This window comes from Lissotriton vulgaris, chromosome 12 (assembly GCF_964263255.1).
Source record: "Lissotriton vulgaris chromosome 12, aLisVul1.2, whole genome shotgun sequence".
NCBI classification, from domain to species: domain Eukaryota; kingdom Metazoa; phylum Chordata; class Amphibia; order Caudata; family Salamandridae; genus Lissotriton; species Lissotriton vulgaris.
The window spans coordinates 443,763,301-443,787,740 of record NC_141700.1 but is presented as its reverse complement, the minus strand read 5'-3'; the positions used below and the strand labels follow the sequence as shown (position 1 = coordinate 443,787,740).

Genomic DNA, 24,440 nt, shown 5'->3' with positions numbered 1-24,440 from the left:
GGGAGAGGGTCATTTGAAATTCGATTGTCCAGTTTTGCTTGATCGAAACAATGGTAATTCATCTAGAGAAGGTCGTGGTGGTCCTCAACAGGCATCACGTGGTAGAGGTCGTGGTGCTCAAAATTATCATTCTAACAATTCTTCTGACTCTAATAATTGTTTTGATCAGCGCGGATCGTCGCAAGGAAGATCTGCGCAGTACAATGTGGATGATTATTACGTCGATCAGGATGCTGACGACGGTAATTACTAGGACAGCCATAGACAAGGAGAGGGAGTAGTATCAGTTCCGGTTGATCAGAGAGGGCCTTACATCGCAGTTGCCACCTCGGGCGTAGTTGAGCCTTTTCTGTTGGACACTGGTGCAGCGAAAAGTTCCATCATGCATTCGAAACTCCCTGGCGCACCTTTGTCTGGCTTAACAAATGTTTCCGTTGGATTCTCTGGCGCCCCTGTTAGCAATCCGGTTTCTCGTCTGTTGCCCCTTACAATTGGGCCACGTGAGCTGAAAGCTCCTTTGATTTTGACTACTGGTTGTGGTGAAAATCTTTTGGGCCTGGATTTGCTAAAACGTCTGTATGCGACTCTGTATTGTTCTCCTGCGGGAGTGAAGCTTACGTTGGGTGAGAGAGTTGTCTCTCCTATGTACTTATCCATCGATAAGCTTCCACCGTAATTGAGTTCTCTTCCTGCATCTTTGTGGGCAATGGGCCCCAATGACGTGGGCCTGCTTGACATCTCCCCTTATGTTGTTCACTTGAAATCGAATGTGCGATTGCCACGTATTCCCCAGTATCGTATCTCCCTTGATGGTGAGCGAGCGCTGTTAGCGATCATTTACGATTTGATCGAGAAAGATGTTATCGAGGAGACTCGGGGAAACGTGTGCAATAGCCCTGTACTGCCCATCTTGAAGCGCACTGATCCATCAAAACCACCTGTTTATCGTTTTGTTATCGATTTACGGGAGGTGAATACAATTGTGATTCCTCAGTTCCCTGTGGTGCCTGACATCACGGCTCTACTGACTCTGACTCCAGCCTCTGCATCTTGGTTCTCGGTGATCGATCTGAAGAATGCTTTCTTTAGCATCCCGATTGCTGAGGAGAGTAGGGACCTTTTCAGTTTCTCTCTCGGTGGCCGCAGCTTTAGGTTCAAACGCGCTCCTCAGGGCCACTGTGAGAGCCCGTCGATATATAGCCAAGCTTTGAAGGGCCAACTAGATGCGTTTGTGTTGCCGGCCGGTGCGGCCTTGATCCAATATGTCGATGACTTATTGGTGGCTGCAGATACTCAGGACATTTGCAAAATTGCTACGGTGTCATTGTTGCAACATCTCTGTGACTTACATCATAAGGTGTCACCTTCTAAACTGCAATATTGTTGTCAAGAAGTAACCTATCTAGGTCACTTATTGTCAAAGGAGGGAAGAAGGTTGACCCCAGAGAGAATTGCAGCGATTGCTCGAATGACTGTGCCAACAACTCAGAGAGATGTACGTGCCTTTTTAGGTATCACGTCATACTGCAGGCAATGGATTCCAAATTTTTCATTGCTAGCAAAACCATTGGTGGCTCTTACGTGTAAGGATGTTCCAACTCCTTTACCATGGACGGAAGAATGTCAGAAAAGTTTTTCTGAATTGCGTGATGCGTTGTGTTCGGCTCCTGTGTTAGGTACCCCTGACTACAGTAAGCCGTTTACACTATACGTTCACGAGAGGGAAGGTTGTGCGTTGAGTGTTTTGACGCAACAATTCGGCGGTAAGTAACGTCCATGTGCATATTTTTCCTCGACCTTGGACCCGGTAGCTAGAGCATTGCCGAGTTGTCTGAGAGCAACAGCGGCAGCTGCGGTGTCCATCCGACAATCTGCAGGATTGGTCATGGATAATATCCTTACGGTGATGGTTCCGCATGCAGTTGACACTCTCTTGAATCGTACGAAAACTCAACACCTGACAAGTGCAAGATTGTCTGGTTATGAGTTGACGCTTTTGGCAAGTCACATTCAAATAAAACGTTGCAACGTCCTGAACCCGGCGACTTTGTTGCCAATCAGTATGGAATCAGACGAAGTAGCACCTCATGACTGCTACTTACGAACCGAGGAGGAAACAAAAGGTCGTGCAGACCTGAAAAATACTCCATTGGAAGATCCCGATGGGACCTTGTATGTGGATGGGTCGTGTTTTAAGTTGCCGAATGGCGATGTAACGACTGTGTATGCTGTGGTGACATTGAGTACTGTTGTGGAAAGTGCGAGATTGAATCAGAATTCTGCTCAGGCGGCAGAGCTGATTGCTTTGACTAGAGCATGTGTGTTGTCGAAAGGGAAACGGGTGAATGTGTTTACGGACAGCCAACAGCCAATACGCATTTGGCGTGGCCCATAGCTTTGGACGTTTGTGGAGAGAGAGAAGGTTCATGACATCGCATGGTACGAAGATTCAGCACGGACAGCTCGTGAATGATCTTTTGGACGCGCTTACATTGCCCAAGCAGGTGGCGATTATTAAATGTAGTGCGCACCGTAAGGTGACGGATGATGTTGGTCGTGGTAATGCGTTTGCGGATGAGATTGCTAAGGAGACTGCCCGGAATCTTAGTACTAGAATGTATGTGACGAGTTCGGTTAGGTGGCCTACAGAGACTGGTATGTGTGAGGACACTATCGAGAGTGTGAAAGCGATTCAGAACGAGGCCACTGAATCTGAAAAGACGAAGTGGAAAGAGAGTACGGGAAAGTTGGATGCGAATGGCTGTTGGATTGATTTGTCGGAGAATAAGAGATGGATGTTGCCGGATGCATATGTGCTAGCTGTTGTGACGATGGCACACGGCTTGGCACATATTAGTGTGAAAGGTATCTGAAAGTTGTTGTCCCCTGTATGGAAGAATGATGGTATGTCTAAGTGTGCTGAGAGATTGGTTAAGAATTGTATGATATGTATGATGTACAATCCTGGTAAGGGAACCCCTAAACCTCCTGGCCATTTTGCTCCCCCTTCATGTCCCTTTGAGGTGATTCAGCTAGACTTCATCCATATGGAGCGATGCAATAACCTGAAGTACGTTTTAGTTGTGGTTTGTGCATTCTCCCGATGGATTGAAGCCTACCCTCTCAAAGATAACACTGCTTTGTCCACTGCAAAAATCCTACTGAAGGAATACTTTCCTCGGTATGGAATGCCAAGGATTGTATGGTCTGATAAGGGCCTTGGAAATACACAGAAATTCCACAGCGCCAATCATCCCCAGTCAGCAGGTTTGGTTGAAGGTTATAATGGCACCCTTAAATTAAAGTTAGCGAAGATTCAGGCTACGACTGGTCTCTCGTGGCCTGACGCTTTACCCTTAGCTCTATTGTCAACAAGGGCGACTGTACACTCCTGAGTAGGGCTTAGCCCCTACGAGATTGTGTTCGGCCGCCCTGCCAATGTTTGGGGGGTCCCTAGACCGAGTGTGTTCTCTGATCTTGAATATCCAATGTTGATCCATTATCTTCATGATCTGACTGCTAAACTGAGGTTAATTCACCAACAGGTCTTTGAAGTACTGCCGACGCAGACGGAGGGTCCAGGCCACCAGCTCCAGCCCGGAGACTGGGTGGTGACGCGAAACTTCGCCAGAAAACGCAACCTTGAGCCTCGTTTTACTGGACCCTACCAAGTGCTCCTTGCCACGAGGACTGCTGTTCGTTAGGAAGGACGCAAAAATTGGGTGCATGCCACCCATACTAAAAAGGTACCTATACCTTTACCAGCAGACTCGTGGGTGAGGAAGGGCATTGCCTCGTCCGAAACAGAAGCTGTGCAGACTTTCGTTCCTTTTAGCGACGCTCAGCCTGTCGGAGAGACCTCAGTGCAGCAGAACGACATTGTTGAACATTTGTCATCACAAAACTCAGGATCTGAACAATTGACTGATCAACAGAACTCTGTTTCATCATCGGACCAACTGTTTGACGAACAGACACGTCCTGGGAAAAGCCGATATTTTCTGCGATCCAATATCAAAGACTAATAAAAGCTCTGCTTTCTCCTTTGACATCCACGTTACCCCATTGCTACCATTCAGTCTGAACACACTCGTATAAATTGTAATTTTGTAAATTTGCGCCTTTTTCCATATATACGGTTTGCTTTCACAGCTAGGAGATTTTGTACATATTGTAAATTAAAAATACCTTGCATCCGGGTGGGCCGTAGGGCCGCACGGGTACTTCCTTCCGGTTAGTAGGTCTTGACACTAGGTCAAAGACCGTCGGTTCCTGGGAACTCCTGGGGATTGACTACTGCTACACAGAACGAAGTGCGTCAAAAACGCTGCGGACGGTTTTAGGGGATGGCTTTCTCAAAGCTGTTGGATTTGGAAAAAGCTCAGGCCCAAAGATTCAAGCTGCAGCAAATTGCTTGTACAAAATGCTTCATGTTTCAGGTGTTCCTTCTATTCTTAACTGTTTCCTCATTATTGGTGGGTGGGGTGTATTACATGATACAGTCGTTCTTGCCTACTGCCTCACCTACCCCTTCTTCTGAACCTAAACCTATCTCCACTGTTTCTCCTCATTCCTTCCACATCTTACCACAACACGAGCAGGCTAGACGTGCGGAGTTCATGAACAATTCCTTCGTTCAGCTCCTTCATCAGCATCAGTTGGTTGTAAACACTACCAATTGTTGGGTGTGTGGGTTAATGCCACATACCACCGATAAAGGAATTCCGTACTTGGTCCTACCTTACAGTTCCCAGGGTTCAGCTCGAGCATTCCAAACAATGTTTCGAAGCGCACTAGATTCTTACCCCAATCGAGAGCCACGTTCTCCCCACTTTGGTCCCGGTCCGTACCATAAGCCTTTGGCAATAGCGATTGCTGACTTAGATAGGGATATCTATGAGCCGTCGCTTATCCCAGATGAAGAGGTGCAAGCCTATAGGGATCTGAGTGAGGTTGAGTATAATGCGCTCGTAGGTGAAAGACAGCTTAAAAGCTCGTCTCCAATATGGATCGTACCCCACCTTGGTAATTTCTGTCTAAAAGGTCGTGGCCGAAGCCCGAGAGCTCACCTTGGAGAGAGTGCTTGCTCCGAGACGTATGTTTTACCAATGCTCTCTTCCCCTGTTCTCCTGACTGCCAAGGGTACATACTTTGTCTGTTATGACCGTGCATATACATGGTTGCCCCTTGACTTTGCGGGCACCTGTTATATTGCAAACTTGTTGCCTCCAACTTTTACGGTTGCCGCAGATTATCATAAGACCAGAGTTGTGAGGGGCGTGATTAGCGAAGAGGACACTGCCGGTCAAGAGGCAGGAGACTTTTTCAAGGGTTTCTTTCCGTTTTGGGGACCTATGGTCAATAGTAGGAACCTGAGACAGTTGACTCGAGTGGTGGAATCGACTGCTAATATCACTGCCAGTGCCCTTGGTAACATTACAGCAGAGCTCCAGGCGGATAGGCTTATGACGTTATAAAACCGTATGGTTTTAGACGTTGTCTTAGCAGATCGAGGTGGAGTATGTAAGGTGATCCATTCGAGCTGTTGTATTTTCATTCCAGACAACGCTCCGACTGTCTATCAAGCCATCTCGAAGTTGCATAAGATCTCTGAGTCCATACACGTGGACGTAGGGGATTGGACGCTACTAGGATGGTTTTGGGGCCTAATGTCGACTTGGGGTTGGACGATTCTGATGATTATCGGGGTTGTTGTAGCATTCCTGTTCACGTGCTGTCTTTGTGTGCAGTGTGGTCCTGCCTTATGTGGCCTCTGTGCCACAACGTGTATAAGACGGCCGCCTGTTACGAAGGAAGCATTGATGGATAGAATTATGTTGCAGCAGCATCTGGATGGTCTGATGAATATCGAGATCGATTATGATTCCGACTAGTGCTTGCCTACATGAGGGCAAAAGGAGCGTCTGAGGTTCCGTGATGATCGTAAGTGGTGTTTTCGACTCGCACGAATATGGCCGAGTCTGGTATCTATGAACCGCAAATGACGAGTTTAGTGGGTGTACGCGTTTTCGCTGTGCTAGCCTAAACCGTTCGTTTGTTTTGTGGGTTTCTTCATCTGAACCCACGGGTTCCATCTTAGATACGGCATCCATTTTGTTTCTTGCCCTCAAGTAGCCAGCGAACGGACGCTGTCCGCTTCGCGACCCTGGGATTCCCAAACTCCTGCGGAAGACACATTTCCTTTGAAAGTGTCTTTATGATGAGGGGGATGACACTGCAAGGCAGCTGGCCCCGCTCGAGGCTCATCTTGCCGTGCCGGACTATTGTCTCAGTTGTGCATCTCATTAGGCACGTCCTTTTGATTCCTGCAACTCGTGTTTCCTGGTACCTCCCCTTTTACACCCTCTTCGTTCCTGTCTTCCTCTGCACCTGTTTTTCGCCTTATCCTCGATCTGTTTACTGCTGATTGGAATGTACTAATGGTGAGAAGATGTGCTTTTACAGTTGGGAACTACCAAATGTTACTGTACTTATGTTCCGGGCCCTGAATACATGAAAGCGACCCCTTATGGTCTTTACGATGGGAACCAAGTTGTAATCCTTTGTGTACCATGTTAACCTATGAGAGAAAACTGTATAAAAGGAGCGATCCACAGATACAAGTTGAAGCAGTCTCCTGGAACCTGCACGTGTTGTACTTCCTGTGACTTCTGTGTTCCCTGCAGTAAATAAACCTCAAATCTTTGACACCGAAGGAAGTGTCCCGTGTCTCTGTCATTTGTACGCCGGAACAGGTTACCCACAAAGGTTTCAGGTGTTATCCCTGGCACCGCTGGGTCTTAAATTAACCCAGTCCTTCAATAGGAGTACCTGTTTATTAAAACATATTAATACTTGCGTAGTGATTGAGTATCTTCGTGTTTAAGATTACAATACATATAAAGAAGAATTTATAGCAGGAAACACATTTTCATCATCAACAATAAATTATTTATGCATTTCTTACTATTAACGTTGGTGCTGTGGCTTAGTGGTTAAAGTGCCTGTCTTGTTAACAGGAAATCCTGAGTTCAAATCTCAGCAGCACCTAACTGTTTTCTCCATGCTTTCCGAATAATTTTCATCAAACAAATGTTGAATACAATTTAAGAATAAACATCTGGTTCTATGAACTTTAGAATAAGTTATCTTAAAAATAAATAAAATGCTTGGTATTGTGAAGATTTTTGTAGGAAGGCATTGACTGAAATAGGGAAAAGAAAATGAAAAAGAACAAGATAGAGGTGAGTGATCACTCTATTGTTGAATTCAACTAATCCATTCTTCAGCAAGGTATATTTTAAAATGATATGAATAGGGTAAACTTCAAATTAGAGAGGTGTTTTTGAATAGGTGAAGAGTCTTCATTCATCTTAAATGTTTGAGTAGAGAAGTGTGTGAACTTAGAAAAGAATATGAAAGTGAAAAAGCAATATCCTCTTGAACACCATTAAGAAAAGTGTTTCAAACTTAAGAATCAAGTGGGTGCTGTGGCTTAGATGGTAAAAGCGCCTGTCTAGTAAACAGGAGATCCTGACTTCAACTCTCAGCAGTGCCTTGCTTTTCTCATTGTTATATAACAAATCATTTTCATTAGGTCTTATTCCGATACAATTAAAATATAAAAGTCTGATTCATCTTACTGTTGAACAGATCATCTTTAACCTTATAAAAACCCAAGTATTTTCAAGATTATAGAATGAATACTGTTATTGCAAAATGAAAAAAAATACTTATCTATGAGAAAGACGTAGATGAAATGTCTACCTAGATCGGAGCAATATTATTACCTTCATGAAAAAAAAGTTGTAAAGAATTCAAGAAATGAAATTGGGTTTTATAAGAGTACCTGTTTATTAAAACATATTAATCCTTGCGTAGTGATTGAGTATCTTTTCGTGTTTAAGATTACAATACATATAAAGAAGAATTTATAGCAGAAAACACATTTTCATCATCAACAATACATTTTTTATGCATTTTTTACTATTACCGTTGGTGCTGTGGCTTAGTGGTTGAAGCTCCTTTCTCGTAAACAGGAAATCCTGAGTTCAAATCTCAGCAGCATTTAACTGTTTTCTCCATGCTTTCCGAATATTTTTCATCAAACAAGTGTTGAATACAATTTAAGTATAAACATCTGGTTCTATGAACTTTAGAATAAGTTATCTTAAAAACTAAATAAAATGCTTGGTATTGTGAAGATTTTTGTAGGAATGCATTGACTGAAATAGGGAAAAGAAAATGACAAAGAACAAGATAGAGGTTAATGATCACTCTATTGTTGAATTCAACTAATCCATTCTTCAGCAAGGTATATTTTAAAATAATATGAATAGGGTAAACTTCAAATTAGAGAGGTGTTTTTGAATAAGTGAAGAGTCTTCATTCATCTTAAGTTTATGAGTAGAGAAGTGTGTGAACTTAGAAAAGAATATGAAAGTGAAAAAGCAATATTCTCTTGAACACCATAAAGAAAAGTATTTCAAACTTAAGCATCTAGTGGGTGCTGTGGCTTAGCTGGTTAAATCGCCTGTCTAGTAAACAGGAGATCCTAAGTTCAACTCTCTGCAGTGCCTTGCTTTTCTCATTGTTATATAACAAATCATTTTCATTAGGTCTTATTCCGATACAATTAGAAATATAAAAGTCTGATTCATCTTACTGTTGAACAGATCATCTTTATCCTTATAAAACCCAAGTATTTTCAAGATTATAGAATGAATACTGTTATTGCAAAATGAAAAAAATACATATCTATGAGAAAGACGTAGATGAAATGTCTACCTATATTGGAGCAATATTATTACCTTCATGAAAAAAAATTGTAAAAAATTCAAGAAATGAAATTGGGTTTTATAAGAGTACCTGTTTATTAAAACATATTAATCCTTGCGTAGTGATTGAGTATCTTTTCGTGTTTAAGATTACAATACATATAAAGAAGAATTTATAGCAGAAAACACATTTTCATCATCAACAATAAATTCTTTATGCATTTTTTACTATTACTGTTGGTGCTGTGGCTTAGTGGTTAAAGCTCCTGTCTCGTAAACAGGAAATCCTGAGTTCAATTCTCAGCAGCATTTAACTGTTTTCTCCATGCTTTCCGAATAATTTTCATCAAAAAAGTGTTGAATACAATTTAAGTATAAACATCTGGTTCTATGAACTTTAGAATAAGTTATCTTAAAAACTAAATAAAATGCTTGGTATTGTGAAGATTTTTGTAGGAATGCATTGACTGAAATAGGGAAAAGAAAATGACAAAGAACAAGATAGAGGTGAATGATCACTCTATTGTGGAATTCAACTAATCCATTCTTCAGCAAGGTATATTTTAAAATGATATGAATAGGGTAAACTTCAAATTAGAGAGGTGTTTTTGAATAAGTGAAGAGTCTTCATTCATCTTAAGTGTTTGAGTAGAGAAGTGTGTGAACTTAGAAAAGAATATGAAAGTGAAAAAGCAATATTCTCTTGAACACCATAAAGAAAAGTGTTTCAAATTTTAGAATCAAGTGGGTCCTGTGGCTTAGCTGGTTAAAGCGCCTGTCTAGTAAACAGGAGATCCTGAGTTCAACTCTCAGCAGCGCCTTGCTTTTCTCATTGTTATATAACAAATCATTTTCATTAGGTCTTATTCCGATACAATTAAAATATAAAAGTCTGATTCATCTTACTGTTGAACAGATCATCTTTAACCTTATAAAAACCCAAGTATTTTCAAGATTATAGAATGAATACTGTTATTGCCAAATTAAAAAAATACATATCTATGAGAAAGATGTAGATGAAATGTCTACCTAGATTGGAGCAATATTATTACCTTCATGAAAAAAAGTTGTAAAGAATTCAAGAAATGAAATTGGGTTTTATAAGAGTACCTGTTTATTAAAACATAATAATACTTGCGTAGTGATTGAGTATGTTTTCGTGTTTAAGATTACAATACATATAAAGAAGAATTTATAGCAGGAAACACATTTTCATCATCAACAATGAATTATTTATGCATTTCTTACTATTAACGTTGGTGCTGTGGCTAAGTGGTTGAAGCTCCTTTCTCGTAAACAGGAAATCCTGAGTTCAAATCTCAGCAGCATTTAACTGTTTTCTCCATGCTTTCCGAATATTTTTCATCAAACAAGTGTTGAATACAATTTAAGTATAAACATCTGGTTCTATGAACTTTAGAATAAGTTATCTTAAAAATTAAATTAAATACTTGGTATTGTGAAGATTTTTGTAGGAATGCATTGATTGAAATAGGGAAAAGAAAATGACAAAGAACAAGATAGAGGTGAATGATCACTCTATTGTTGAATTCAACTAATCCATTCTTCAGCAAGGTATATTTTAAAATAATATGAATAGGGTAAACTTCAAATTAGAGAGGTGTTTTTGAATAAGTGAAGAGTCTTCATTCATCTTAAGTTTATGAGTAGAGAAGTGTGTGAACTTAGAAAAGAATATGAAAGTGAAAAAGCAATATTCTCTTGAACACCATAAAGAAAAGTATTTCAAACTTAAGCATCAAGTGGGTGCTGTGGCTTAGCTGGTTAAATCGCCTGTCTAGTAAACAGGAGATCCTGAGTTCAACTCTCTGCAGTGCCTTGCTTTTCTCATTGTTATATAACAAATCATTTTCATTAGGTCTTATTCCGATACAATTAGAAATATAAAAGTCTGATTCATCTTACTGTTGAACAGATCATCTTTATCCTTATAAAACCCAAGTATTTTCAAGATTATAGAATGAATACTGTTATTGCAAAATGAAAAAAATACATATCTATGAGAAAGACGTAGATGAAATGTCTACCTATATTGGAGCAATATTATTACCTTCATGAAAAAAAATTGTAAAAAATTCAAGAAATGAAATTGGGTTTTATAAGAGTACCTGTTTATTAAAACATATTAATCCTTGCGTAGTGATTGAGTATCTTTTCGTGTTTAAGATTACAATACATATAAAGAAGAATTTATAGCAGAAAACACATTTTCATCATCAACAATAAATTCTTTATGCATTTTTTACTATTACTGTTGGTGCTGTGGCTTAGTGGTTAAAGCTCCTGACTCGTAAACAGGAAATCCTGAGTTCAATTCTCAGCAGCATTTAACTGTTTTCTCCATGCTTTCCGAATAATTTTCATCAAACAAGTGTTGAATACAATTTAAGTATAAACATCTGGTTCTATGAACTTTAGAATAAGTTATCTTAAAAACTAAATAAAATGCTTGGTATTGTGAAGATTTTTGTAGGAATGCATTGACTGAAATAGGGAAAAGAAAATGACAAAGAACAAGATAGAGGTGAATGATCACTCTATTGTGGAATTCAACTAATCCATTCTTCAGCAAGGTATATTTTAAAATGATATGAATAGGGTAAACTTCAAATTAGAGAGGTGTTTTTGAATAAGTGAAGAGTCTTCATTCATCTTAAGTGTTTGAGTAGAGAAGTGTGTGAACTTAGAAAAGAATATGAAAGTGAAAAAGCAATATTCTCTTTAACACCATAAAGAAAAGTGTTTCAAATTTTAGAATCAAGTGGGTCCTGTGGCTTAGCTGGTTAAAGCGCCTGTCTAGTAAACAGGAGATCCTGAGTTCAAATCTCAGCAGCGCCTTGCTTTTCTCATTGTTATATAACAAATCATTTTCATTAGGTCTTATTCCGATACAATTAAAATATAAAAGTCTGATTCATCTTACTGTTGAACAGATCATCTTTAACCTTATAAAAACCCAAGTATTTTCAAGATTATAGAATGAATACTGTTATTGCCAAATTAAAAAAATACATATCTATGAGAAAGATGTAGATGAAATGTCTACCTAGATTGGAGCAATATTATTACCTTCATGAAAAAAAGTTGTAAAGAATTCAAGAAATGAAATTGGGTTTTATAAGAGTACCTGTTTATTAAAACATAATAATACTTGCGTAGTGATTGAGTATGTTTTCGTGTTTAAGATTACAATACATATAAAGAAGAATTTATAGCAGGAAACACATTTTCATCATCAACAATGAATTATTTATGCATTTCTTACTATTAACGTAGGTACTGTGGCTAAGTGGTTGAAGCTCCTTTCTCGTAAACAGGAAATCCTGAGTTCAAATCTCAGCAGCATTTAACTGTTTTCTCCATGCTTTCCGAATATTTTTCATCAAACAAGTGTTGAATACAATTTAAGTATAAACATCTGGTTCTATGAACTTTAGAATAAGTTATCTTAAAAATTAAATTAAATACTTGGTATTGTGAAGATTTTTGTAGGAATGCATTGATTGAAATAGGGAAAAGAAAATGACAAAGAACAAGATAGAGGTGAATGATCACTCTATTGTTGAATTCAACTAATCCATTCTTCAGCAAGGTATATTTTAAAATAATATGAATAGGGTAAACTTCAAATTAGAGAGGTGTTTTTGAATAAGTGAAGAGTCTTCATTCATCTTAAGTTTATGAGTAGAGAAGTGTGTGAACTTAGAAAAGAATATGAAAGTGAAAAAGCAATATTCTCTTGAACACCATAAAGAAAAGTATTTCAAACTTAAGCATCAAGTGGGTGCTGTGGCTTAGCTGGTTAAATCGCCTGTCTAGTAAACAGGAGATCCTGAATTCAACTCTCTGCAGTGCCTTGCTTTTCTCATTGTTATATAACAAATCATTTTCATTAGGTCTTATTCCGATACAATTAGAAATATAAAAGTCTGATTCATCTTACTGTTGAACAGATCATCTTTATCCTTATAAAACCCAAGTATTTTCAAGATTATAGAATGAATACTGTTATTGCAAAATGAAAAAAATACATATCTATGAGAAAGACGTAGATGAAATGTCTACCTATATTGGAGCAATATTATTACCTTCATGAAAAAAAATTGTAAAAAATTCAAGAAATGAAATTGGGTTTTATAAGAGTACCTGTTTATTAAAACATATTAATCCTTGCGTAGTGATTGAGTATCTTTTCGTGTTTAAGATTCCAATACATATAAAGAAGAATTTATAGCAGAAAACACATTTTCATCATCAACAATAAATTCTTTATGCATTTTTTACTATTACTGTTGGTGCTGTGGCTTAGTGGTTAAAGCTCCTGACTCGTAAACAGGAAATCCTGAGTTCAATTCTCAGCAGCATTTAACTGTTTTCTCCATGCTTTCCGAATAATTTTCATCAAACAAGTGTTGAATACAATTTAAGTATAAACATCTGGTTCTATGAACTTTAGAATAAGTTATCTTAAAAACTAAATAAAATGCTTGGTATTGTGAAGATTTTTGTAGGAATGCATTGACTGAAATAGGGAAAAGAAAATGACAAAGAACAAGATAGAGGTGAATGATCACTCTATTGTGGAATTCAACTAATCCATTCTTCAGCAAGGTATATTTTAAAATGATATGAATAGGGTAAACTTCAAATTAGAGAGGTGTTTTTGAATAAGTGAAGAGTCTTCATTCATCTTAAGTGTTTGAGTAGAGAAGTGTGTGAACTTAGAAAAGAATATGAAAGTGAAAAAGCAATATTCTCTTGAACACCATAAAGAAAAGTGTTTCAAATTTTAGAATCAAGTGGGTCCTGTGGCTTAGCTGGTTAAAGCGCCTGTCTAGTAAACAGGAGATCCTGAGTTCAAATCTCAGCAGCGCCTTGCTTTTCTCATTGTTATATAACAAATCATTTTCATTAGGTCTTATTCCGATACAATTAAAATATAAAAGTCTGATTCATCTTACTGTTGAACAGATCATCTTTATCCTTATAAAACCCAAGTATTTTCAAGATTATAGAATGAATACTGTTATTGCAAAATGAAAAAAATACATATCTATGAGAAAGACGTAGATGAAATGTCTACCTATATTGGAGCAATATTATTACCTTCATGAAAAAAAATTGTAAAAAATTCAAGAAATGATGATTGAGTATCTTTTCGTGTTTAAGATTACAATACATATAAAGAAGAATTTATAGCAGAAAACACATTTTCATCATCAACAATAAATTCTTTATGCATTTTTTACTATTACTGTTGGTGCTGTGGCTTAGTGGTTAAAGCTCCTGTCTCGTAAACAGGAAATCCTGAGTTCAATTCTCAGCAGCATTTAACTGTTTTCTCCATGCTTTCCGAATAATTTTCATCAAACAAGTGTTGAATACAATTTAAGTATAAACATCTGGTTCTATGAACTTTAGAATAAGTTATCTTAAAAACTAAATAAAATGCTTGGTATTGTAAAGATTTTTGTAGGAATGCATTGACTGAAATAGGGAAAAGAAAATGACAAAGAACAAGATAGAGGTGAATGATCACTCTATTGTGGAATTCAACTAATCCATTCTTCAGCAAGGTATATTTTAAAATGATATGAATAGGGTAAACTTCAAATTAGAGAGGTGTTTTTGAATAAGTGAAGAGTCTTCATTCATCTTAAGTGTTTGAGTAGAGAAGTGTGTGAACTTAGAAAAGAATATGAAAGTGAAAAAGCAATATTCTCTTGAACACCATAAAGAAAAGTATTTCAAATTTAAGAATCAAGTGGGTGCTGTGGCTTAGCTGGTTAAAGTGCCTGTCTAGTAAACAGGAGATCCTGAGTTCAACTCTCAGCAGTGCCATGCTTTTCTCATTGTTATATAACAAATCATTTTCATTAGGTCTTATTCCGATACAATTAAAATATAAAAGTCTGATTCATCTTACTGTTGAACAGATCATCTTTAACCTTATAAAAACCCAAGTATTTTCAAGATTATAGAATGAATACTGTTATTGCCAAATTAAAAAAATACATATCTATGAGAAAGATGTAGATGAAATGTCTACCTAGATTGGAGCAATATTATTACCTTCATGAAAAAAAGTTGTAAAGAATTCAAGAAATGAAATTGGGTTTTATAAGAGTACCTGTTTATTAAAACATAATAATACTTGCGTAGTGATTGAGTATGTTTTCGTGTTTAAGATTACAATACATATAAAGAAGAATTCATAGCAGGAAACACATTTTCATCATCAACAATGAATTATTTATGCATTTCTTACTATTAACGTTGGTGCTGTGGCTAAGTGGTTGAAGCTCCTTTCTTGTAAACAGGAAATCCTGAGTTCAAATCTCAGCAGCATTTAACTGTTTTCTCCATGCTTTCCGAATATTTTTCATCAAACAAGTGTTGAATACAATTTAAGTATAAACATCTGGTTCTATGAACTTTAGAATAAGTTATCTTAAAAATTAAATTAAATACTTGGTTTTGGAAGATTTTTGTAGGAATGCATTGATTGAAATAGGGAAAAGAAAATGACAAAGAACAAGATAGAGGTGAATGATCACTCTATTGTTGAATTCAACTAATCCATTCTTCAGCAAGGTATATTTTAAAATAATATGAATAGGGTAAACTTCAAATTAGAGAGGTGTTTTTGAATAAGTGAAGAGTCTTCATTCATCTTAAGTTTATGAGTAGAGAAGTGTGTGAACTTAGAAAAGAATATGAAAGTGAAAAAGCAATATTCTCTTGAACACCATAAAGAAAAGTGTTTCAAATTTAAGAATCAAGTGGGTGCTGTGGCTTAGCTGGTTAAAGCGCCTGTCTAGTAAACAGGAGATCCTGAGTTCAACTCTCAGCAGTGACTTGCTTTTCTCATTGTTATATAACACATCATTTTCATTAGGTCTTATTCCGATACAATTAAAATATAAAAGTCTGATTCATCTTACTGTTGAACAGATCATCTTTAACCTTATAAAAACCCAAGTATTTTCAAGATTATAGAATGAATACTGTTATTGCAAAATGAAAAAAATACATATCTATGAGAAAGACGTAGATGAAATGTCTACCTAGATTGGAGGAATATTATTACCTTCATGAAAAAAAATTGTAAAGAATTCAAGAAATGAAATTGGGTTTTATAAGAGTACCTGTTTATTAAAACATATGAATCCTTGCGTAGTGATTGAGTATCTTTTCGTGTTTAAGATTACAATACATATAAAGAAGAATTTATAGCAGAAATTACATTTTCATCATCAACAATAAATTATTTATGCATTTTTTACTAGTACCGTTGGTGCTGTGGATTAGTGGTTAAAGCTCCTGTCTTGTAAACAGGAAATCCTGAGTTCAAATCTCAGCAGCATTTAACTGTTTTCTGCATGCTTTCCGAATAATGTTCATCAAACAAGTGTTGAATACAATTTAAGTATAAACAACTGGTTCTATGAACTTTAGAATAAGTTATCTTAAAAATTAAATAAAATACTTGGTATTGTGAAGATTTTTGTAGGAATGCATTGATTGAAATAGGGAAAAGAAAATGACAAAGAACAAGATAGAGGTGAATGATCACTCTATTGTTGAATTCAACTAATCCATTCTTCAGCAAGGTATATTTTAAAGTGATATGAATAGGGTAAACTTCAAATTAGAGAGGTGTTTTTGAATAAGTGAAGAGTCTTCATTCATCTTAAGTTCATGAGTAGAGAAGTGTGTGAACTTAGAAAAGAATATGAAAGTGAAAAAGCAATATTCTCTTGAACAGCATAAAGAAAAGTGTTTCAAAATTAAGAATCAAATGGGTGCTGTGGCTTAGCTGGTTAAAGCGCCTGTTTAGTAAAAAGGAGATCCTGAGTTCAACTCTCAGCAGCGCCTTGCTTTTCTCATTGTTATATAACAAATCATTTTCATTAGGTCTTATTCCGATACAATTAAAATATAAAAATCTGATTCATTTTACTGTTGAACAGATCATCTTAAACCTTATAAAAACCCAAGTATTTTCAAGATTATAGAATGAATACTGTTATTGCAAAATGAAAAAAATACATATCTATGAGAAAGACGTAGATGAAATGTCTACCTATATTGGAGCAATATTATTACCTTTATGAAAAAAAATTGTAAAAAATTCAAGAAATGAAATTGGGTTTTATAAGAGTACCTGTTTATTAAAACATATTAATCCTTGCATAGTGATTGAGTATCTTTTCGTGTTTAAGATTACAATACATATAAAGAAGAATTTATAGCAGAAAACACATTTTCATCATCAACAATAAATTCTTTATGCATTTTTTACTATTACTGTTGGTGCTGTGGCTTAGTGGTTAAAGCTCCTGTCTCGTAAACTGGAAATCCTGAGTTCAATTCTCAGCATCATTTAACTGTTTTCTCCATGCTTTACGAATAATTTTCATCAAACAAGTGTTGAATACAATTTAAGTATAAACATCTGGTTCTATGAACTTTAGAATAAGTTATCTTAAAAATTAAATAAAATGCTTGGTATTGTGAAGATTTTTGTAGGAATGCATTGACTGAAATAGGGAAAAGAAAATGACAAAGAACAAGATAGAGGTGAATGATCACTCTATTGTGGAATTCAACTAATCCATTCTTCAGCAAGGTATATTTTAAAATGATATAAATAGGGTAAACTTCAAATTAGAGAGGTGTTTTTGAATAAGTGAAGAGTCTTCATTCATCTTAAGTGTTTGAGTAGAGAAGTGTGTGAACTTAGAAAAGAATATGAAAGTGAAAAAGCAATATTCTCTTGAACACCATAAAGAAAAGTATTTCAAATTTAAGAATCAAGTGGGTGCTGTGGCTTAGCTGGTTAAAGTGCCTGTCTAGTAAACAGGAGATACTGAGTTCAAATCTCAGCAGCGCCTTGCTTTTCTCATTGTTATATAACAAATCATTTTCATTAGGTCTTATTCCGATACAATTAAAATATAAAAGTCTGATTCATCTTACTGTTGAACAGATCATCTTAAACCTTATAAAAACAGAAGTATTTTCAAGATTATAGAATGAATACTGTTATTGCAAAATGAAAAAAATACATATCTATGAGAAAGACGTAGATGACATTTCTACCTAGATTTGAGCAATATTAATACCTTCATAATTTTTTTTTTAAAGAATTCAAGAAATGAAATTGGGTTTTATAGGAGTACCTGTTTATTAAAACATATTAATACTTGCGTAGTGATTGAGTATCTTTTCGTGTTTAAGATTACAATACATATAAAGAAGAATTTATAGCAGGAAACACATTTTCATCATCAACAATAAATTATTTGTGCATTTCTCACTATTAACGTTGGTGCTGTGGCTTAGTGGTTAAAGCGCCTGTCTCGTGAACAGGAAATCCTGAGTTCAAATCTCAGCAGCACCAAATGTTTTCTCTATGCTTTCCGAATAATTTTCATCAAACAAATGTTGAATACAATTTAAGAATAAACATCTGGTTCTATGAACCTTAGAATAAGTTATCTTAACAATTAAATAAAATGCTTGGTATTGTGAAGATTTTTGTAGGAAGGCATTGATTGAAATAGGGAAAAGAAAATGACAAAGAACAAGATAGAGGTGAATGATCACTCTATTGTTGAATTCAACTAATCCATTCTTCAGCAAGGTATATTTTAAAATGATATGAATAGGGTAAACTTCAAATTAGAGAGGTGTTTTTGAATAAGTGAAGAGTCTTCATTCATCTTAAGTGTTTGAGTAGAGAAGTGTGTGAACTTAGAAAAGAATATGAAAGTGAAAAAGCAATATTCTCTTGAACACCATAAAGAAAAGTGTTTCAAACTTAAGAATCAAGTGGGTGCTGTGGCTTAGCTGGTTAAAGCGCCTGTCTAGTAAACAGGAGATCCTGAGTTCAACTCTCAGCAGTGCCTTGCTTTTCTCATTGTTATATAACAGTTCATTTTCATTAGGTCTTATTCCGATACAATTATAATATAAAAGTCTGATTCATCTTACTGTTGAGCAGATCACCTTTAACCTCATAAAAACCCAAGTATTTTCAAGATTATAGAATGAATACTGTTATTGCAAAATGAAAAAAATACATATCTATTAGAAAGACGTAGATGAAATGTCTACCTATATTGGAGCAATATTATTACCTTCATGAAAAAAAATTGTAAAAAATTCAAGAAATGAAATTGGGTTTTATAAGAGTACCTGTTTATTAAAACATATTAATCCTTGCGTAGTGATTGAGTATCTTTTCGTGTTTAAGATTACAATGCATATAAAGAAGAATTTATAGCAGAAAACACATTTTCATCATCAACAATAAATTCTTTATGCATTTTTTACTATTACTGTTGGTGCTGTGGCTTAGTGGTTAAAGCTCCTGTCTCGTAAACAGGAAATCCTGAGTTCAATTCTCAGCAGCATTTAAGTGTTTTCTCCATGCTGTCCGAATAATTTTCATCAAACGAGTGTTGAATACAATTTAAGTATAAACATCTGGTTCTATGAACTTTAGAATAAGTTATCTTAAAAATTGAATAAAATGCTTGGTATTGTGAAGATTTTTGTAGGAATGCATTGACTGAAATAGGGAAAAGAAAATTACAAAGAACAAGATAGAGGTGAATGATCACTCTATTGTGGAATTCAACTAATCCATTCTTCAGCAAGGTATATTTTAAAATGATATGAATAGGGTAAACTTCAAATTAGAGAGGTGTTTTTGAATAAGTGAAGAGCCTTCATTCATCTTAAGTGTTTGAGTAGAGAAGTGTGTGAACTTAGAAAATAATATGAATGTGAAAAAGCAATATTCTCTTGAACACCATAAAGAAAAGTGTTTCACATTTGAGAATCAAGTGGCTCCTGTGGCTTAGCTGGTTAAAGCGCCTGTCTAGTAAACAGGAGATCCTGAGTTCAAATCTCAGCAGCGCCTTGCTTTTCTCATTGTTATGTAACAAATCATTTTCATTAGGTCTTATTCCGATACAATTATAATATAAAAGTCTGATTCATCTTACTGTTGAACAGATCATCTTTAACCTTATAAAAACCCAAGTATTTTCAAGATTATAGAATGAATACTGTTATTGCCAAATTAAAAAAATACACATCTATGAGAAAGATGTAGATGAAATTTCTACCTAGATTGGAGCAATATTATTACCTTCATGAAAAAAAATTGTAAAGAATTCAAGAAATGAAATTGGGTTTTATAAGAGTACCTGTTTATTAAAACATAATAATACTTGCGTAGTGATTGAGTATGTTTTCGTGTTTAAGATTACAATACATATAAAGAAGAATTTATAGCAGGAAACACATTTTCATCATCAACAATGAATTATTTATGCATTTCTTACTATTAACGTCCTTGCATGGATCAAATCCTTTCTGTCCGGACGGACTCAAAGGGTTTTGCTTCACCCATACCAATCTGAAGACAAACCCCTCCTGTGTGGTGTGCCTCAGGGTTCAGCCTTGAGCCCTTTATTATTTAATGTTTATTTGGCCCCCCTTGCCGAGGTAGCTGAGGCTTGTGGAGTCAGGGTGGTCTCTTATGCTGATGATACACAGCTTGTTTTTTCATTTAGAGACCATTCTGACTCCCTCTTCTCCAACTTTCGAAACTGCCTCGGCAACATCTGTACCTGGATGGCGGCGAACCATCTTGCCCTCAACACTGATAAAACAGAGGTTCTCTTTTTCAGTCAGAAATCTACTCCCCCAGCAACTTTATGGTGGCCCACCGTCCTTAACCCACCACCCATACCAGTGCAATCTGCCCGCAACCTTGGCTTCATATTTGACAACACCTTATCCGGGAAAATCCAGGTCAATAAAGTTGCGGCTGCCTGTTTTACTAAACTGCGTATGATCAGGAAGATCTTTCCCTATCTCCCTCAGTCATCTCGAAAAACTGTGGTCCAGGCACTTATCACGGCACACCTTGATTATGCCAACAGCCTTTATGCCGGTGCCCCCCAATACCTTATTGACCGTCTTCAAATTATCCAAAACGCGGCAGCAAGGCTTATAGGTAACATCCCTCCCCGTAACTCGGTCAGAGCTTACCGTGAAGAGCTGCATTGGCTTCCCATTGCCCGTCGTATTGACTTCAAGGTTTTGATCCTGGCCTTCAGGGCAATTAATGGCACTGGCCCTGGCTATTTGAGCAAAAGGCTTAGGATATCCTCTTCAGTAAGGCATCTGAGATCCAACAGTCTTCACCTTTTGATCGTCCCCAGATTCAGGCTCACGCGTACTGGCGGCAGAACTTTCACCGTGACGGCCGCCAAGCTTTGGAATAGCCTGCCAGCGGACCTTAGGTTCTCTGAATCTGAACAAGTCTTTCGCCGCAAACTGAAAACATGGCTGTTTTCTAGGCACTAACCAGCAAGATTTTTGCAGCTTTGCTCTCAGACAGATGGATATGAACTAGGCAACCCTCTCTGGGAAAATAAGTAGTCCTAGCGCCGGGACACCCCCGCCGGAGGTAGCCGCGCGCTCTATAAGCTTCACAATAAATAAATAAATAAATAAACGTTGGTGCTGTGGCTTAGTGGTTAAAGCGCCTGTCTCGTAAACAGGAAATCCTGAGTTCAAATCTCAGCAGCACCTAACTGTTTTCTCCTTGCTTTCCGAATAATTTTCATCAAACAAGTGTTGAATACAATTTAAGAATAAACATCTGGTTCTATGAACTTTAGAATAAGTTATCTTAAAAATTAAATAAAATGCTTGGTATTGTGAAGATTTTTGTAGGAATGCATTGACTGAAATAGGGAAAAGAAAATGACAAAGTAAATGATAGAGGTGAACGATCACTCTATTGTTGAATTCAACTAATCCATTCTTCAGCAAGGTATATTTTAAAATGATATGAATAGGGTAAACTTCAAATTAGAGAGGTGTTTTTGAATGAGTGAAGAGTCTTCATTCATCTTAAGTGTTTGAGTAGAGAAGTGTGTGAACTTAGAAAAGAATATGAAAGTGAAAAAGCAATATTCTCTTGAACACCATAAAGAAAAGTGTTTCAAATTTAAGAATCAAGTGGGTGCTGTGGCTTAGCTGGTTAAAGCACCTGTTTAGTAAAAAGGAGATCCTGAGTACAAATCTCAGCAGCGCCTTGCTTTTCTCATTGTTATATAACAAATCATTTTCATTAGGTCTTATTCCGATACAATTAAAATATAAAAGTCTGATTCATCTTACTGTTGAACAGATCATCTTAAACCTTATGAAAACAGAAGTATTTTCAAGATTATAGAATGAATACTGTTATTGCAAAATGAAAAAAATACATATCTATGAGAAAGACGTAGATGAAATTTCTACCTAGATTTGAGCAATATTAATACCTTCATAATTTTTTTTTTAAAGAATTCAAGAAATGAAATTGGGTTTTATAGGAGTACCTGTTTATTAAAACATATTAATACTTGCGTAGTGATTGAATATCTTTTCGTGTTTAAGATTACAATACATATAAAGAAGAATTTATAGCAGGAAAAACATTTTCATCATCAACAATAAATTATTTGTGCATTTCTCAGTATTAACGTTGGTGCTGTGGCTTAGTGGTTAAAGCGCCTGTCTCGTAAACAAGAAATCCTGAGTTCAAATCTCAGCAGCACCAAATGTTTTCTCCATGCTTTCCGAATAATTTTCATCAAACAAATGTTGAATACAATTTAAGAATAAACATCTGGTTCTAGGAAACTTAGAATAAGTTATCTTAAAAATTAAATAAAATGCTTGGTATTGTGAAGATTTTTGTAGGAAGGCATTGATTGAAATAGGGAAAAGAAAATGACAAAGAACAAGATAGAGGTGCGTGATCACTCTATTGTTGAATTCAACTAATCCATTCTTCAGCAAGGTATATTTTAAAATGATATGAATAGGGTAAACTTCAAATTAGAGAGGTGTTTTTGAATAAGTGAAGAGTCTTCATTCATCTTAAATGTTTGAGTAGAGAAGTGTGTGAACTTAGAAAAGAATATGAAAGTGAAAAAGCAATATTCTCTTGAACACCATAAAGAAAAGTGTTTCAAACTTAAGAATCAAGTGGGTGCTGTGGCTTAGCTGGTTAAAGCGCCTGTCTAGTAAACAGGAGATCCTGAGTTCAACTCTCAGCAGTGCCTTGCTTTTCTCATTGTTATGTAACAATTCATTTTCATTAGGTCTTATTCCGATACAATTAAAATATAAAAGTCTGATTCATCTTACTGTTGAGCAGATCATCTTTAACCTTATAAAAACCCAAGTATTTTCAAGATTATAGAATGAATACTGTTATTGCAAAATGAAAAAAATACTTATCTATGAGAAAGACGTAAATGAAATGTCTACCTAGATTGGAGCAATATTATTACCTTCATGAAAAAAAAGTTGTAAAGAATTCAAGAAATGAAATTGGGTTTTATAAGAGTACCTGTTTATTAAAACATATTGATACTTGCGTAGTGATTGAGTATCTATTCGTGTTTAAGATTACAATACATATAAAGAAGAATTTATAGCAGGAAACACATTTTCATCATCAACAATAAATTATTTATGCATTTCTTACTATTAACGTTGGTGCTGTGGCTTAGTGGTTAAAGCGCCTGTCTCGTAAACAGGAAATCCTGAGTTCAAATCTCAGCAGCACCTAACTGTTTTCTCCATGCTTTCCGAATAATTTTCATCAAACAAATGTTGAACACAATTTAAGAATAAACATCTGGTTCTATGAACTTTAGGATAAGTTATCTTAAAAATTAAATAAAATGCTTGGTATTGTGAAGATTTTTGTAGGAATGCATTGACTGAAATAGGGAAAAGAAAATGACAAAGAACAAGATAGAGGTGAATGATCACTCTATTGTTGAATTCAACTAATCCATTCTTCAGCAAGGTATATTTTAAAATGATATGAATAGGGTAAACTTCAAATTAGAGAGGTGTTTTTGAATAAGTGAAGAGTCTTCATTCATCTTAAGTGTTTGAGTAGAGAAGTGTGTGAACTTAGAAAAGAATATGAAAGTGAAAAAGCAATATTCTCTTGAACACCATAAAGAAAAGTATTTCAAATTTAAGAATCAAGTGGGTGCTGTGGCTTAGCTGGTTAAAGCGCCTGTCTAGTAAACATGAGATCCTGAGTTCAATTCTCAGCAGTGCCTTGCTTTTCTCATTGTTATAAAACAAATCATTTTCATTGGGTCTTATTCCGATACAATTAAAATATAAAAGTCTGATTCATCTTACTGTTGAACAGATCATCTTTATCCTTATAAAAACCCAAGTATTTTCAAGATTATAGAATGAATACTGGTATTGCAAAATGAAAAAAATACATATCTATGAGAAAGACGTAGATGAAATGTCTACCTAGATTGGAGCAATATTGTTACCTTCATGAAAAAAAATTGTAAAAAATTCAAGAAATGAAATTGGGTTTTATAAGAGTACCTGTTTATTAAAACATATTAATCCTTTCGTAGTGATTGAGTATCTTTTCGTGTTTAAGTTTACAATACATATAAAGAAGAATTTATAGCAGAAAACACATTTTCATCATCAACAATAAATTCTTTATGCATTTTATACTATTACCGTTGGTGCTGTGGCTTAGTGGTTAAAGCTCCTGTCTCGTAAACA

At 35.8% G+C, this 24,440-nt stretch overlaps 16 non-coding genes across 16 annotated transcripts; all 16 read left to right on the top strand.

Moving 5' to 3' along the window:
* The first annotated feature begins 6,977 nt into the window (after positions 1-6,977).
* TRNAT-UGU (transfer RNA threonine (anticodon UGU)) lies at positions 6,978-7,050 on the top strand. The gene has a single exon. It is a non-coding gene; the product is annotated as a tRNA-Thr (tRNA).
* Positions 7,051-9,016: 1,966 nt separating this feature from the next.
* TRNAT-CGU (transfer RNA threonine (anticodon CGU)) lies at positions 9,017-9,089 on the top strand. Its single transcript has one exon. It is a non-coding gene; the product is annotated as a tRNA-Thr (tRNA).
* Positions 9,090-11,562: 2,473 nt separating this feature from the next.
* Positions 11,563-11,636, top strand: TRNAT-AGU (transfer RNA threonine (anticodon AGU)). Its single transcript has one exon. It is a non-coding gene; the product is annotated as a tRNA-Thr (tRNA).
* A 1,964-nt stretch (positions 11,637-13,600) lies between these two features.
* Positions 13,601-13,674, top strand: TRNAT-AGU (transfer RNA threonine (anticodon AGU)). The gene has a single exon. It is a non-coding gene; the product is annotated as a tRNA-Thr (tRNA).
* Positions 13,675-14,057: 383 nt separating this feature from the next.
* On the top strand, positions 14,058-14,130 carry TRNAT-CGU (transfer RNA threonine (anticodon CGU)). The gene has a single exon. It is a non-coding gene; the product is annotated as a tRNA-Thr (tRNA).
* Positions 14,131-14,565: 435 nt separating this feature from the next.
* TRNAT-AGU (transfer RNA threonine (anticodon AGU)) lies at positions 14,566-14,639 on the top strand. Its single transcript has one exon. It is a non-coding gene; the product is annotated as a tRNA-Thr (tRNA).
* Positions 14,640-17,621: 2,982 nt separating this feature from the next.
* Positions 17,622-17,695, top strand: TRNAT-AGU (transfer RNA threonine (anticodon AGU)). The gene has a single exon. It is a non-coding gene; the product is annotated as a tRNA-Thr (tRNA).
* Positions 17,696-18,131: 436 nt separating this feature from the next.
* On the top strand, positions 18,132-18,204 carry TRNAT-CGU (transfer RNA threonine (anticodon CGU)). The gene has a single exon. It is a non-coding gene; the product is annotated as a tRNA-Thr (tRNA).
* A 434-nt stretch (positions 18,205-18,638) lies between these two features.
* Positions 18,639-18,712, top strand: TRNAT-AGU (transfer RNA threonine (anticodon AGU)). Its single transcript has one exon. It is a non-coding gene; the product is annotated as a tRNA-Thr (tRNA).
* A 437-nt stretch (positions 18,713-19,149) lies between these two features.
* TRNAT-CGU (transfer RNA threonine (anticodon CGU)) lies at positions 19,150-19,222 on the top strand. The gene has a single exon. It is a non-coding gene; the product is annotated as a tRNA-Thr (tRNA).
* Positions 19,223-19,656: 434 nt separating this feature from the next.
* Positions 19,657-19,731, top strand: TRNAT-AGU (transfer RNA threonine (anticodon AGU)). The gene has a single exon. It is a non-coding gene; the product is annotated as a tRNA-Thr (tRNA).
* A 1,612-nt stretch (positions 19,732-21,343) lies between these two features.
* On the top strand, positions 21,344-21,416 carry TRNAT-CGU (transfer RNA threonine (anticodon CGU)). Its single transcript has one exon. It is a non-coding gene; the product is annotated as a tRNA-Thr (tRNA).
* Positions 21,417-22,361: 945 nt separating this feature from the next.
* On the top strand, positions 22,362-22,434 carry TRNAT-CGU (transfer RNA threonine (anticodon CGU)). Its single transcript has one exon. It is a non-coding gene; the product is annotated as a tRNA-Thr (tRNA).
* A 434-nt stretch (positions 22,435-22,868) lies between these two features.
* Positions 22,869-22,942, top strand: TRNAT-AGU (transfer RNA threonine (anticodon AGU)). Its single transcript has one exon. It is a non-coding gene; the product is annotated as a tRNA-Thr (tRNA).
* Positions 22,943-23,380: 438 nt separating this feature from the next.
* TRNAT-CGU (transfer RNA threonine (anticodon CGU)) lies at positions 23,381-23,453 on the top strand. The gene has a single exon. It is a non-coding gene; the product is annotated as a tRNA-Thr (tRNA).
* A 435-nt stretch (positions 23,454-23,888) lies between these two features.
* On the top strand, positions 23,889-23,962 carry TRNAT-AGU (transfer RNA threonine (anticodon AGU)). Its single transcript has one exon. It is a non-coding gene; the product is annotated as a tRNA-Thr (tRNA).
* Positions 23,963-24,440: the final 478 nt, after the last annotated feature.